At 41.2% G+C, this 13,677-nt stretch overlaps 1 protein-coding gene across 3 annotated transcripts in view; it reads right to left on the reverse strand.

Annotated features, from left to right (window-relative positions):
* MIDEAS (mitotic deacetylase associated SANT domain protein) overlaps positions 1-12,738 on the reverse strand; it is a 60,235-nt gene extending 47,497 nt beyond the window's left edge. For 2 of the 3 annotated variants that reach the window (XM_027748840.2, XM_039389037.1), the window contains exon 1: positions 12,645-12,738. The gene's annotated coding sequence lies outside the window, so the exon portion shown is untranslated. Of the gene's footprint in view, positions 1-12,238; positions 12,411-12,644 lie in introns of those variants that run through there. The other variant, XM_039389036.1, reaches the window with a different exon arrangement.
* Positions 12,739-13,677: the final 939 nt, after the last annotated feature.

Here is a 13,677-nt window from a genome sequence, read left to right on the forward strand (position 1 = left end):
AAATCCTGCAATGCTGGTGTGATACTACAAGTGAACTGTGTGAATGAATAAAGGGATATGGAATAACTAAGAGTAACAAACACAACTTTAACTTTTCAGTAAGATGACTGCAAGTAACATTAAGTAAAATGCTTTGAAGTTATTTATTTCCAGCAATGAAGTTGTTTTCAACTAAACTGATAATGCAGTTGAGAGTTTCTGATGCTGTCAGAGTACTGAACATTAAAGGCCAAGAGAAAACCAACTGTCTTCCACAATAAACTCCCCATGCAAACTTGTATCAGCTCTCCAAACCAGGACTATAAGTAGCAGCTACAAGGACCACACTGCAAGAAAGCCTTCTGGGTTTCACTCTTATGCACTATGCGAAGGGTACTGGTTTTCATAAACCAGTCATGAGCAGAAAACTTACAACAGAAAGAACAAAATTTCCACAACACTTTGCAGTTGTTACTGTCAATTTTTAATTCTGTCTATTGGGTCTCTAGCCACAGAGTGCAAAAACAGTATCAGTGTCATACAAAATACAGCTGTGCTTTTGTATACATAAATACAACCTCTCTCAGCTCCTTACTTGCTTGTAACCCAATATCACTTGTATGCAAAACTGCTCTGTCTTTTTTATGTTGCAGCCTCTTGTGACCAGGACCACTTTTGAATCCAAGCTATAGCTATTCCCAGTGAAGGGTATAACATAAAAGGTTACCAACAAGCAATCTATCACCAAATAATTTTTCCCCTTTTTCAAGCAAGAGAACTTCATACTCTTCAAATCTGACACATTAAGCCATTTTGTGTTGACAGAGTAGTATTAGATTTTCATTAAAATATACCAACACTATGCAAAAATGTTCATGGAAAAGCAAAGGGTTAAAATCTCCATGATAGTTGCTGCAAAGAAATAGTAGCAAGTATATTCACTAAGTCTCCTGCATTCAAAGTCATGATGCTTTTCCCTTTCAGACAGGGTCACTGTGTCCTGCCAATTCATGAGTTCCCAAAAATAAACCAGTTGAGTAACTAAAGATGTCAATAGATTTTCACATTGCCTCCACGCATCCAAACTGTGCAGCTCAGACAGTTACTTGTAAACAGGCAGGCATCCTACACTTAACCTAGAGCACTTTCCTAAGCAAATTCTGTCGCTTAAAATTACTCTGTTATAGCTGTCACTGAACACAGAATATTCTTCTACCTCCAAACTGTACTTCTCTCATAAATCAAGTCACTCAGAAAGAACTGTCTTCTTAAGATGCTTTTTAGCACACAGCAAAACTAAGCAGTTCTATTCATCTTCACAATAAAAAAACCCACAGTAGAGTGGCTGAGAAATGTAAAAAATGCCCTGAACCCATGCTCTAAGGGAGAAAGTTGATCCACCACTTTGGTTTCTTCCATTTTTTACCTTTTCAATGACACTGACAAAATTATCCAACTTAGAAACAGAAAAGTATGAAATAACTCTGCATAAGTGCCAGGCTGAAATCACCCAAGTGCATAGAACCAGGGAGATAATTTTGTTCACTGACAACATGATTTAAAGCCAAGTAACCTGGCTAGGGAAACTCAATCTACTCAGCACCAAGCCTGAGTTCAAGAAGCGTTTGGACAATACTCTCAAGCACACGGTGTGATTCTTGGGGTGTCCCGTGCAGGGCCAGGAGTTGGACTCCATGATCCTGATGGGTCCCTTCTAACTCAGCATACTCTGTGATTCTAGGAATCTGTTCCACACAGAAACTGGTGACTCATTTCTAGACTACAATTCAGAAGCCTCAATTCCACATCTCAGATTTCTAGAATATGATGGGATTAAGCAGCTCACAGAGAACCAAAAATCAGCCTTTTAATTACAATGTCTGGGAAAAAGCTAGTCAAAAGACAACCACAGAGAATGCATATAGGCAAACATATATCTGCAGTTCAATGCAAAAAGTTGCTATTTTACCCGAGACTTAAGTGCCTCTATCTTAAGTGGCTCTGTGTGCCCACCACAGAGGGTGCCAATAACCATTTCATAACAGCAAAGTCATCTCCTTCTCAAACACAGTCGGTGTGAGAGGATGTGAACTCCTGTACACATCCTGACAAAACATTCACCCAGCCATGGAGATGCAAATTCAGACTCACAGATCACACCTATCAGAGCCCTTGTCAATCAACTCACCCGCATGAGGCAAAATCTCCACTCCCACTCCCACTATGCCACTACTGTTAGGTCAGAGTAAGGTTCTGTAGCCTCTTGGTTGAAAACAATTACCTCACCATAAAACGAGGATGATAACAAGGCACAAACAGGGTAAACTGCTTTTCAGCAGCCAGCTTGCAAGAAAGGGAGAAAGATGGAAACAGGTTTTTTGTGTGTCCTATGGCACCAGAAAACACTTCCTCCCTGAATAGCATTTTATTGCCTTCTCTTTCAAGTCTGCCTGTCTTTAGTCCTACTTATCCCATAGCTGTCTTAACAACTATGTTAAGTTTGTAGATGCAAGTGTAGGCTCATACATCAGATCCAGGAAATTCCATGACTGGAAGGCCTAATGGGTATTCTGGGTGAGGACAAAGATCGTGACTTGTTTTAAGCTCAAGGTACCTTGTGCTGACCATTTTAGTTTCAATATAAGCAGCTTGTTTTGTCTAAGGGTGAATAAAAGGTTCAATGGAATCATAAATCATCAGTTCCCCCTAAGGGTGGGTTGTCACAAAAAGAGCAATAAAAGCACTTCAGCCTACTGAAAGAGATTAAGATTTTATTTAACATTTTAAGAGGCTACACAAAGCCATTGCCTTCTTGGGAAGAGTATGGATGTGACTTCTTAAACATATATTTAGAAAGCTATATATATTAGAAAGTTCCCCCTAACTTCAATTTCTAGGCCGTATTCCTGAAACAGATCACCCTAAGAACTGCTGGTACAGGCCCAGTCACAGCATTGCAACATTCACTTGCAAATCAGACCCTCAAATTTACTTTTGACAAAAGGGAAACCTATAAGTCACTTAGCCTTCTAAAGGTCTAAATGTAGCCTGCACCTTTGTTACATATTATTCAAACTAAAAAATGGTAAAATGGTAAAAACCTGCAGTAAAACCATACTGCCTCAGAATATGAAAGTAAAACTGTAGACTTATCTATACCATGGAGCCTGAGAGCAGGTGCAGTCCTTTTTACTGATGCTTATGATGTAAAGTGTAGAAGCAAATCATCTTATGCAGATTTGAGTTATTCTCAAAAACCCTCTTCAGTAGATCTCTGCTCAGACTTTTGACGAATATAGAAAACTGGATTTTTTTGCTTCATAAGAAATTATCTTTCCATATTTGACACCAAAGAGTTGCTGCAAATGGTAGTGCCATCTCTGCTCTTTAGCTGAGTAACATGTGAATCAGTTCAAATACTGAGTTTTCTTGTTTGCTTTTTGTCATATGGTCCTTGAAGTATGCTATTTTGTAGTATATGGACTTAGCATTTACAATTTCAGATCAAAATTCAAGTATAGTTTAAATACCAATATATCTCATGAAGGAAGCATTAAAAGCTTCTAAATTTAAGTATCTTCCTACCTTGGCATTTTTTTATTTTGTGTGTGCATGAGAATGTTTGTTTGTGGCTCATCTTTTAAAAACAGGAAGTTTTGCCCTTCATCTAAATATCATTCTTCCATAAACATTAACTGTAACTTGACAGTACTATAATAATAGAATATTACTGATTAGGATTGGAACAGATTATTGATTTATCACCACTGGGAAAAACAAAACAAAAACCAAAAAACCATTTCAACATGACTTTTGTCAGCACAGAATAAGCAGCACCTTGACAACATGGGTGTTTTAACATCAACTCCAAGTATCAAATACACTGTCCCTTTAACTAAATATCCACATATGTGTGGTCAAGCAATTGTTGGTGTTGACAAGTATTTGGGCCACTGCCCTTGGTCTCATACTTGCCTGATGATACCTCTGCAGAGGTGCCTAGTGGAGAAATCCATAAAAATCGCTAAAAAGCAGCAGTGCAACCTGAAGGCCAGTAAAAGGTCTCCAATCTTGCTCTATCACCTCTCTGTTATAGATGCCTTGCTTCTTTATGACCAGTCTATCCAAGTTTCATCTGTCTCCTGTGCTTAACAATTTAGCAAACATATGTTGATGTCATTCTTAGACAAACAAACAAAAACCTGCATAGGCAGGCTAGCTCATTTTAAAATGCCAGGAGAGATTACCTGAATAAGGAAACTGAATTTTCCAGTGTGCAATTTATATCAGTAGTAATTATTATTAATAATAAAGAGCTCTTCCAGTTGCAGAGAAAAACTTTACAAATCAAGCCTTCAAATCTGCATTTTATTTCTTTTGCTAACAGAGCTCTCTGTATTTTAATTTCCTCTGTAAAGGTAAGGTGCAGTGGCTTTCCGTGGCTGGGTTTTGGTAGCAGGGGGGCTACAGGGGTGGCTTCTGTTAGAAGCTGCCAGAAGCTTCCCCTGTCTGGAGGAGCCAATGCCAGCCGGCTCCAGGACAGACTTCCTGCCGCTGGCCAAGGCCAAGCCAATCAAGAGTGAGAGTAACTCCCCTGTGATAACACATTTAAGAACAGAAGGTTGTGGCGCAGAAAGAATTCCAGCCAGGGAAGAGCAAAGTGAGAGCATGTGAGCAACTCTGCAGACACCAAGGTCAGCGCAGAAGGAGGGGGAGGAGGTGCTCCAAGTGCTGGAGCTGAGGTTCCCCTGCAGCCCGTGGTGCAGACCCTGGTGGAGCAGCTGTGCCCCTGCAGCCCATGGGGGACCATCGGGGTGCAGAGACCCCCATGCAGCCCATGGAGGAGCCCATGCTGGAGCAGGTAGATATCCGAAGGAGGCTGTGAACCTGTGGGAGGCCCAAGATAGAGCAGGGTCCTGCCAGAGACCTGCAGCCCGTGGAGAGGGAAGCCCACGCTGGAGCAGGTTTTTCCCAGGTAGGACTTGTGGCCCCTGTGGGGGACCCACGTCGGTACAGCTCATTCGTGAAGGACTGCACCCCATGGAGGAGTGACCCACGGGACAGCAGTTTCATGAAGAACTGTGATGGTGATAAGTAAGTGACCCCTCCCAGCTTTTATCTCAACTCATGAATCTTTCGCTATTTTTTTCTCTCCTCTGTCCAGTTGCAGAGGGGAGTGAGAGTAGTACTGCAGCTATAGTGAGTACCTGGGGTCCAGCCAGGGTCAACCCACTACATAAGGTAACTAGGTTTATTTATATTGCAAATAAAAAAATCAGCTAATTTCATTCATATTTTAAATAAAAAAATATCAGCATTGACTTCAACAAAGCTTCCTACGAGGCAGCCCCTTACTCACTGTTAACACATGCAAAACCTAAGTATAGTATCAGCTACACCAAATTTCCCAGGTTTTTAATTCAAATGTTCGTTCTTTACATCTCAAATTCAAAATTAAAACTAATTGTTTATAAAGACTTTCAGATTCTTCTTTTCATATTTTTAGACAATAAAAGGGCATTTTTATTACAGATCAAATTTTTCTACAGAAAAAGTTACGGTACATTTTCTATAGAAAGAGAGCTGCAATAGCAAAATAAGTCAGCTGAGTCAGTACCATACCTGAAATATTTCACTTTTGCCAAAATAAGAAGAGGACTAAACTGAGGAGGAGTCTATGTAGTTCTCATACTTCATCTGGAAAGAAGAAATGTCTTAAATACATTTTGTACTATTGAATGTATTTAGAAATAGCAACAAAGACCACTTCAATATCAAAATTAAATAAGAAAAAACTGAAGCCCATAATCAAATGCAACATTTTGCAAATTATTTACTTGCAATCTCACCCTTTACATGCAAGAGACTTTCCAACTATGCAAGGAGGACAGCTTAGACTCTTAAGAATGCTCAATGGTACAGTAATATTTCATTAGTCATAGCTTTCATTTATAATATATTCCTTTACTTCTCCAAGTCATCTCAATATCTCTTAAAACATGTCAATTTAAACAAATACCATTACAGAAAGACTACATGATTTACTCATGATACAGACTTGAAAAAATATTTATATTTTCTAGAAATTTGAAAATATAATAGCTTTCTAATAAAAAAACAAAATTTATAATCTTAATTAAATAGAATAAATATTATAATTGTTCCCTATATTTAGCATGTCTCATATAGGATAACATCTAGAGCTTGTAAAAAAAGATTTTAAGAAAATAATTCAACTCAGAGTTTTCCAAGTCTTGAAATCAAACTAACCCAGTCAGATTTCCCTGACAGTTTCACACAGATGAGTATTTGGGATCCTGAACTGTCATCGCTGGAGTCTCCTAAAGCAATCAGAAGGCCTTACGGCTGTGTCTTTCTCTCCCTCCTTTCACCAGGAATTTGGCAGTGCTGGGATTTTTTTCTCAAATGGTATAAAACCGAATTTAAAATAGGAAAATAGTTTGCTAAATTCTCCTCCGCCTAAGTGCAGCAATTTTCCACAAATACAGCAAACTCTCACGAAGTGCATGAAAGAATAATCAATACATTATGTAGGAAGAAATAAAGCCTGAAATTAGAACAGTTTTATGGCAAATAATCCAGTTGAAATCCCAGGAGTATTGTTAATGTATGGCACTTCGTTTTGCTTTACTTTTCAATGTGTTTAAAGGTGACTGTTCAGGATGGAGAATCTGAAGAGATAAGAGTATTATAAAACTGCAAGAATAGTTGACTTGCATTACTATAAACCTCAAAACAATAATGCAATTAATGACAAATAGCCAGGAGACGTGTGCAGGAGTTCAGAAGGAGATGCTCAAGGAATCCTGAGTGTAGGCAGGCGCAGCAGACAAGGCCGCACGTAAGCATACACGATTAAGCCAAGTCTGAAATCACACAACAATGTCAAGCAACCTGGGATGCACTTTTACCTATGAACTACACCACAACAAGGCAATTTGGAGATTATTCAGACTGGAGATTATTCAACTTTGGACCTCATCACAACGCACACCACAGACAAGGTGACAAGCATTTCAGCAGACTGACTGCCCCACAACAGGCAGCTTCAGAGAACAACAGATTCCAGCGTACCCACACCGAAGGGAAGCAGATGATCTGGTACCTGGAAATCAACCATACAACACTGTACTACTACCAGGCTGCAAAACTAAACCAGTATTTTAAAAATCCTTTCAGTTAAATGCCTTTCATTAAAAAAAAAAAAAAAAGACAAGAATAAACCTTCTAATCACAATTCATGCATGTTTTGGTCACTATAGCTCTAGAAACACCAAAAGCAACATTATCAAAGACAACAAATTAAGATAAACCCCAAAATTTAGCACGATATTCAAGCTTGAAATAATAGTACAAACAGTCAAAAAACTTTCTCAGGGGACCTGAGTTACAACATGAGAAATTTAATGGTGTATTAACAGAATAGTGTGTGTTAACGTATAATTATAAATATACATACACATTTAATTTGTCTTCCCGAAATAAATGACAAGAGGATATACCAATATATATTACTGCACTGTAACCTTTCCTATTAGTAAGCTATTATGGGGAACTGAGAACCAATTTTCATGTGAAAAGATAATATACAGAAAATTAAAAATAAAGCATGGATATGGACTTTATTCCATTTCCTGTCTCTTTATATCTCAACACTGAACATGTAATGAATCAGTAACATATTTAGTAAAAAAGATATCAAAACTGTTTCTCAGTTTACTACTTCAGTCATTAATACCATTTAACATAGAGAATCACAGAATATGCTGAGTTTGAGACCAACTGCTGGCCCTGTGCAGGACACCCTAAGAATCACACCATGTGCCTGAGAGCATTGTCCACACAAATCCTGAACTCTGTCAGGCTTGGTGCTGTCAACACATCCCTGGGGAGGCTGTTCCAGTGCCCCACCACCCTCTGGGTGAAAAACTTTTCCTTGATATCCAACTTAACCTCCCCTGACACAGTTTCATGCCATTTCCTGGAGTCCTGTCACCGGTCAGGAGACTGAAGAGATCACTGCTTGCTCCTACATTTCCCCTCACAAGTTTCAATCATTACCAATATTTAAATCAAACGATATAGAACTTTATAATTAATTTTCATTAATTAATGAAGAGTAAAAAAGAAAGCATTGTTTCATGTTTTGCTGTAGGCCTTTCAAGATGCCTTTAAAAACAAACAAATAAAAAATTAACACATATTGAACACTTTGCCACTCCCTCCAAATCAAGCTGTTCCCAGTTTTCAACTTCTTGAACAACAACAGCTGTCAATTCAACAAGGGGCATTCATGTAATTCACTTATACATAAAGAGAACATTAATTTTTGGGACATGTACATTTCAAAGAATATCTGTACATCTTCCATATTATATACATAGTAATGAATTATATTACTTGAAGTCTGGTTATCTCTGGTTGTCCAAATATGATAAAAAGCATCAACACAGCCAGAAAAGCAAAGAATTAACTACCAAGATTATCTCTGCATCCCCATTTGAATGGTTGCTCCTAAATACCTGCATATTGGCTGCATTCAAAATGCATATATTCAAATTTTTTCCCAGTGTGCTGACTACAGCTTTTACTCATAACATTCTGTGTATTTTTCAGTCACTGGAGTTGATCAGCAGAGCACTGAGAAGGGCTACAGTTGGAGACCATTCAGAAACAGAAGTTATGCAAAGCATTATGAGCTGCTTATTGAGCAGCCTCACGCTGCAAACACATGTCATTTGTGCACTGGGAGCTGCTGTAGCTGCCAAGGAGCTCCCATGCAGAATGCAAGTTGCTGGTATGCAGCTACAGGAATTGAAATTGTTACTTGACCAACCACCTCCTTCAGGGACCTACATAACACATGAGCATCCAAACCAAGAAATCTTTGTCAAATCACACTAAAGGGAACGTGTGTTTCAAAGTACAAACAACTCCCATCTGACAGACAGCTCTCTGCCACATTTCCAATTATTAGGGAAGGTCCTCAGGATGATATTTCCTTGAATTAGCAGTACATCCCTCCTATTTACAAATTGCTCAGTGACAAGTCTTCTCTTTGGTTGTGACTCATGAGCCTTGGCTTGCCCATGCCAGAACTTGCATCTTTTTGGACATGTGTTACAAAACCTCACCACCAGAGCTCGTTTCCCTCACCTCCCCCTTTCACACAGTGAACACTCAGAGAAAAGTGGTTTATTTCTCACTTTATGTCATTTAGAATTTAACTACTTGCACTGGAGACTAGCATGCAAATTTACTAGACTTCATTTTAGCATAAACTGTAATTTACTGCAACCATTACTAAGATTTTATACAATGCTTCAGACAAGAAAAAGATACCTAGTTTTGGTGGTGGTGATGTTTTTTAGAAAAGGTGAAACAACAAAAATGAGTTCTTACCAACATCCTCATTCAACGATTCCATCAGTAGGTTAAAAAGTGTCTGCTAAATGTTTACCTGAGCTCAATAGAAAACCAGGTAAGTTTCTTGAGTAGAAACTCAAGAACTGCTAAGCATATAGGAAACATATCCACCTTTGGAAACCGGGCCACAGGCTAGGCAGACTCCCATTCTGATTCATGACAGTCACTCTTGTCTCCTTACAGGCCTGGACACACCTCCCCACACACACACTGCTGTACCATCATCACCAAGGTGCCCATTTCCAAAGAAAGGCTGCAAGTCCTCCATCAGGGGTAACTTAAAGGATAGTTTAGCAGCTCGACAGAACAGTGTCATGGAAGGGATGACAGGCTTGAAAATATCTCCTGCAGTTCTGCAGCCACCACTGACAGGTGACAGTAAGAGTGAAAATGCAAAAACATAACCAATATCTGGAATGTCTATGCAGATTCTCAAAATGCTTGTACTGTGCTACAGCTCTCACCATTTCATATTACAGCTACTCCCATGCACCTCGATGGGTTAAAGGCCAGCACGGCTATGCCTCTGTTTTGCTAACATGCACACAAATGTATATATATCTATGACTAATTCCACTGAGTACCACAGGACGACTCAAGGACATGCAAGTTACCTACTCCTTAGTATACAAGCCTGAGGAATCCTGGCCTAAAACTTTCTCTCCTACCACACAGGTTGTGAAAAGCAAAAGGAATGACTACATTGTATCACTACCACAAATGATCCAAGGAATCTTTAAGCACTATTCCTGTTTTACTCCAGAAGTAATTTTGACGTTAAAACACCCGGTATAAGATAGATTGACAAGTCAGTCAAGACATGAAGTACAATCCCAAGAAAAATCTACAGGTAGAACACCACAGTAACACACAGATTAACATATATGCATTTTGTATTAAGAGAAAATGCTCCAATAAAATTACAGAAGGATCACTATGAAAGCTTGTCAAGTGACAGGCCTTGTCCTGTAGATCATTAGCCACTTGCTAAAAAACAAACAAAACAATAAACACCATCAGTACATCTGTATATTCTTCATTAACAAAGCTACATACATTTTACATGAAGTATTTCATTGACAACCTGAGGAAACTACCAATAATAAGATGATCTGTGTGTTTAGCTAAAATATATTCTAGTTGAACATCAAGTAATTTTAAAGCAGCTTTCCATATTTATAGTACTTTCCATCACAATACTCAAAACACTTTACAAGCCTTTGTCGCACTTAAGACATCAGCAGTGATGGCTAAAGACAACATTTCTAGAAAAATGTCTCTAATATTAGAAAGGCCAATTTCTGAGTATCAGATCTGAAATCTTTCAGATCTGCTATTTCCTTAATTTCAAGTACTTCCGAAACTAAGATGATATAAATAACAGATAACCAGCACCTCTGAAAAACAAATCTTAGCGACCTTAAGTTGCACCCACAAGAACTTTGGCATAACTGTGTCAGTCTTTCAAAGTCTTACCTAAAACACTTACTAGTACAGTGTCAGTGGCACACATTCCCAATGCTTCTTACTATCCCCTCAGTCAACACTGCCTGCAAGATCACTGAACAAGATGGAACTCTAGTTAGAAGCAGCATGCTCTAAGCGTACTTCCTTTCAAGCTCTAATTTTTTGTGGCCTGACACAGAAACTCTCCTCAATGCTCTTCTCTCCATTTCCAAGGAAGCTAGCTGAACTGCAGTTGCTTATTTTAACACAGGCACACAAGAAATCAGACCAGAGCAAGAATTACACTAAACCTGCAGGAGCGTTAGCAAGCCTGCTTGATTTTCACTTGCTGCATAATCACTTTAGAAACATGAACCCGCAGATTCAACGAGCTTTCAGTTTCTGTCTGCTGTGATTTCAGAGACTACTCGCGGCATTTCTGCTGAGTATTTCAGGTCTGTGACTTCTACGATCAGCCTTGCTCCACTTCTCCCCACCTCCCCTTCTAATTCTCCGATGAAGTTAAAGAGGAACGTGGCAGTTCAATGCAGAATACGTTCTCTTTAGCATTTGCAATGCAAAACTAGGTTTTGTTCGGTACCGAAATCTTGCACAATAGCCTGTGTATACGTATTCGTTCCAACAATGCTGCCCTATGCAATCACTCTGTAATTACACACAGTCATAAAGCTGCTGCTGTTGCTGTTTGGAACTGCAGTCTCGCCCTCTAAACAACCTAATATCAGTGTCCGCATTAGGACAATTCTTTTCTCTCTTCCCCTCCCTTAACTGCTTGCTCCAGTAGAGATGGCCTTTACACTGCGCTCAAAACACGTAGTCGGACTGAAATCAAATTATTATAAAAAATTAAGCTGTTTTAAAGAAGATGGAAAGTAAATCTCTGTCGAGCAAACGGAATGTTTCGCTAATTCTGCAAGCTGCAACCACACAAGACTTTACAAACCAAAAATAAATCCTGCTTATGCCTGTTTAAAAAAAACCCCGTAAGTATTATATAAGACTCTCACATACGCGCGTAGGTGTATTGTTAGCTTTTAGTGCTAAACTGCAACGAATCAGTCCTTTGCAGTTGCTGCCAGAAAAGAACTGTACACTGGCGAGCACGGGATTTTCAGAAATTATCTAACAAATTCCTCCCCATCCCCCTCCACTGAGTAAACCCCAGCAGAGCGATCCAACCCCGGCCACGCTGCTCGCTCGGCGGCGGCCGAGGCTCGGCGGCTCCCCCGCAGCGCCCAGGGCCGCCGCACACGCCGGGCTGCCCCGGCTCCGGCAAGCAGCGAGCAAAGGGAACCTCCCCCCGACCCAAACCAATCCCCCAAAGTACCATCCGCAGGCAGCTCACCCGGACACGGACACATCCCGAACGCCCTGCCGCAGCCAGGCAGCCGCGCAGAAACCCCTCCGGAGCGTTCGTAACGACTCTCGGCAAGGCGGGAGGCGATGGCTCAGCAGCCGAGCACGGCCCCCCGCAGCAGGCGGGCCGGCAGTGCCGCTGCCCCGGCCCCGCGGGGCTGCGCGGCTCGGGCGCGGAGCCAGCCGCCCTCATCACCTCCACAGGTACTTCTGCTCCTCATCCTGCACGCAGCACCCACACACAAAGCACGCACCACCACCCTCAAAAGAAAAGCCCCAGGAAAGTCACCCCTCTCTCCAAAATGGCAGGAAAACGGAAGCAAATCGTGCGAATTAAAAAAAAAAATAAAGGCGCGGAAAACAGGAGAGGGAAGAAAGAGAACGTGCTGGCTCACCTGCGCAGCGAGGCACGGCGGGCGCCGCGAGGGACGCGGGGCGACTGTTCGGAAAGGGGGGCGGGGGCGCAGAAGGAGGGAAAAAAAACCAAACTTTGTTTCTTTCTCTCCGGGACTCAGGGAAAGCGTCACTTCCTAGTGCGGTAAGCGGGGAGGCTCCCGGGCCCGGGCTCCTCAACTCCTCCTCCTCCCGCCCTCCTCCTCCTCCTCCCCCCGGGCGCAGCTCCCCGCGGGCTCTCAGTGCCTCTGCCCGGCACCGGCCTGGGCCCCCTGCCCTTGTGCACACATCTCGGCTTGACCTTCTGCGCTCGGCTGTGGCTGCTGGCAGGGAAGGAGGGGAAAACCCCAACGAGTGAGGGGCGGGCAGAGAGTTTGCAGCACTGATTTGGAAGCCAAGCCCTGCAAAATACTGCCGTGTCCAACACCTGGCGGAACGCGCCGCTCTGATGCCGCGAGTTCAGTGCCGGCCTCCCCAGCAAAGTTAGGCTTCATGGCTTTTCTGTCGAAAGAAAAACAAGCTAACACCTTTCGTTTTTAAGGAAGCATTTGTACCGGAGGAAAACATGTTTTTCTCTTTCCCCCTTTTGGGCCCTTTTTTCACAGCTTTTTCAGAAGAAAAAGCGGAAAAACTGGGAAGGGAGAAAGGATTTTTGTCTAATGCAATCCTCAGGTCATGTCTATGCTGTTGGCTATTTTACCAAACACCTGAAATGTACTTTCACAAGAACACATACTGCTGAGGTTTCTAAAAATGTTCAGCTCGTCTACTGGAATATGGCTTCCTCTGTTGCCTTGGTCCGAGAATAAAAAACACAGTGTGCTGGCTAATACAGGCATGCTACTCTACCCTACTAAGGCAGGAAATAAAGAAGCTGCTTTGTCATTGCTCCCTCTGTAGACTGCTCTGCTACTCGAGTTTGTTCACAATCGATGAAACTTTTAGATTATAAAATGACCTTTAGACAGCATTCGCAGATTATACTCACATTCAGTGAAATGCGCCAAGCAACATGAAAATGCGAAACATTTTTCT

This window comes from Pipra filicauda, unplaced genomic scaffold (genome assembly GCF_003945595.2).
Source record: "Pipra filicauda isolate LSUMZ 115617 unplaced genomic scaffold, ASM394559v2 scaffold6_size6359152_pilon, whole genome shotgun sequence".
In the NCBI taxonomy this organism is placed as follows: Eukaryota; Metazoa; Chordata; class Aves; order Passeriformes; family Pipridae; genus Pipra; species Pipra filicauda.